Below are 3045 nucleotides of genomic sequence, written 5' to 3' on the forward strand. Positions count from 1 at the left end.
GGTCAGTGTGAACCAGGCGGGATGGGGCCGGACCGGGCAGGATGGGACCCGAGTGGGTCAGACCGAACCGGGCAGGATGGGACCCGAGAGGGTCATTGTGACCCAGGCAGGATGGGGCCGGACCGGGCAGGATGGGACCCGAGAGGGTCATTGTGAACCAGGCAGGATGGGGCCGGACCGGGCAGGATGGGACCCGAATGGGTGAGACTGCACCGGGCAGGATGGGACCGGCGTGGGTCAGACCGCACCAGGCAGGATCAAACCCAAAAGGGTCAGACCGGACTGGGCAGGATGGGGCCAGACCGGGCAGGATCGGGCCCGAGCGTGTCAGACAAAACCGGGTCAGGATGAGACCTGAAGGTCAGACTGCATCGGGCAGGATGGGACCCGAGTAGGTCAGATCGAACAGTGCAGGATCGGACCTGAGGGTCAGACCGCACCGGGGCAGGACGGGGCCAGCCTGGACAGGATCGGACTCAAGCAGGTGAGTCTGAACCAGGCAGGATTGGACCCGAGCAGATCAGATCGAACTGGGCAGGATGAGGCAGAACTGGAGAGGATGGGGTCAGATCCAGAGCACGCTGAGTCAGATCCGGAGGACACCGGTGCTTCGGTTGGGCTTTGGGGTGGTCCCAAAGCCACCCCAAATGGTAGCTGCTGGACTTTGCTGTTGGGAGGTTGAGCAGCTTTCACCGCGGAGCAGGGCTGAAAATCGCACCGGGGGTCCCCACGGCGAGGCTGGTGTGCAGCTCAGCGGGGTGGGCTCGCCCCCCCGTCCCTCTGCTCCCACGGCCTGGGGTGCGTCCGGGAAAACGTGCTGGGTCGCTGCCGGCGTGTGCCTGCCCCTCCCGGGGCATCCGTAGGGATCAGCCCGGGGCCGGAGGTGATGTCCCACGCGGAGTGGCCTCAAATCCGCTCGAGGGACCTGGTGTTCCCCGGCGTCTCCGCTGCGGGTGCCAGGAGCCTGGCCTCTGCCTTTTTTTAAATATCTATATGTATTTGTACATAGATGTTATAATATGTTTTTATATATATATAAAAATATATATTTGTATATATGAGCATGTGTGCATAGACCTGTGTATAGAAGCATAAACATATTTGTGTATATATACGGATAGAGTTACGTATACACATATATCCATATATATGGGGAGAGTTATGCATACACATGTGTGAGTCCATACCTATGTGCTCGGAGACATACATTTGTGTGTCTAGGTATAGAAGTCTGTATGTAGGTGTGTTTGAATGGAGACATATATATTTCTATATATATGTATAGAGAAATGTGCGTGTGTGTGCGTGCGTGTGTGGGTACACATGTGTGTAGAGCCATATATACGTTTGTATATATATGTATCGAGGTAGATTTATATGGAGAGGTGTATATGCTTGCATACATATGTTTGTGCATAGGTGTGTACGTGTGGCTGTATACGTGCCTGTGTGTTTGTGCGTATCTACGTATGGATTTATACAAGCCCAGCCAGAGCCTCGGTGCTGCCAGCTGAGACCAGGCCAACTCATTGCACCTTCCCCGTCCCCCCGCACCTCCCATTTCCAGCAGGAAAACGCTGCCCGAGCTGCTCGGAGCATCCCCGAGGTTGTTGATTTGTTTTAGGGATGGGGCACCAAAGCACGGGGAGGTGAAGGGAGTCACCCGAGGACGGAGTACGTCGGTGGCAGAGCCACCCGGCACGGCCGGAGGAACCGTCCCCGCGCCCTGTCCCCACGGGTCCACGTTAAGCACCCGAAAATGCCGCTCTGGCCCCATTTGGCCACATCATTATACCTTCAGGCTTCGATAACTGGAGATTTCCCTTGAAACACCCAAGCCTTGGTCCCCAGCCACCCTGGGGCAGGTGGGACACGTCCACGGGCACCTGAAGATGTTTCGGGACCAACCAGGAGGTGTTTGGGGACAGGGACATTGTGGCTTTGGCCAAGCGAAACGCGGGGCGGGAGCATCCCCCCTTCCTCCCCTTCGAAATCTGCTGAGCTGGAGCTTTCGCTTCCACCTCCGCCATCCCAGCCCTGCCATCGAGCCACCAAGACGTCCCAGCGATGGTCTCCTCCCAGGGCAGGACAAACCAAGGAGGAAGGTTTCCAAGGGAGGAAGCCGTCCCCCGTATCCGATCCGAGGGCAGCAGCCCCCGAAACATCTTCCCACCGTAGCGAGCTTGCAGAAACCCCCTTCGTGTTAATATCAGGGCGTTAATTAAAGCCGATTTCACCGGAGCAGGGCTTGCGTGAGATGGTTTGAAAGCAAAGGGGTTGGAGGGGGGCAAAGCCGCGCTGGCGCGTGCCGGGGGAAGCTCGCGGCTGCTGGTGAGCGGAGCCGGCGATTATTTTTAATCCCTTCCCCGTCTGGCTGCAGAACAGCCCCACTTCTCTTTCTTAAGCCCGTTCCTCCTTCGCAGGCACCTTAAAACCCCGGGGTAAGGGTGACCCCACCCTACAGAGCAACCCAACACCACGGGCACCCCTTTTTTTCCCCCCGCAAGTCCCGTTCCGCAATGGGTTTCGCCTGGTGCCCATCGCCGTGGCGTCAGGGCACCGGGACCGGGTCTCCATAATCCCACGGACGTCCGCTTTTAGGGGAGGCTGAGCACGGGGAGCGCCCACCCCATCACCCCAAGGGCTGGCAGGGATTCCTGCGGTGGTTTTTTGGGGGGGTGAAAAAAGGGACTTTTTGGATAATCCCCCAGGCCAGATCATGGCCCCCCCGGGCCGTGCCACGGGCACAGCAGCAGGATGAGGCCGAGTGTCTTGATGTTGTTCCGTTAACTGGAAATAGCGGAGATCTGTGGGCGATGGCAGGCTGCGATTGCGGGGTTACGGGCGGTTGCAGGCAGTTGGGGTGGGGATTCTCTGGTGTCTAATAGAAAGGTTGTGCTCGGGGCATCCCACAGCTGGGTTTTTCCCGGGATCGGAAGGGATTTTTCCTCCTCCGGCTTTCGTATCCCTCCCAGCCCGGCAGCACTGGGGTTCAGTGCCCCATTTCCCTCCTGCAAAGAGGTTTTTTTGCTCACTTGCCTTTTT

This window comes from Pygoscelis adeliae, unplaced genomic scaffold (assembly GCF_000699105.1).
Source record: "Pygoscelis adeliae isolate BGI_AS28 unplaced genomic scaffold, ASM69910v1 Scaffold263, whole genome shotgun sequence".
Taxonomy (NCBI): domain Eukaryota; kingdom Metazoa; phylum Chordata; class Aves; order Sphenisciformes; family Spheniscidae; genus Pygoscelis; species Pygoscelis adeliae.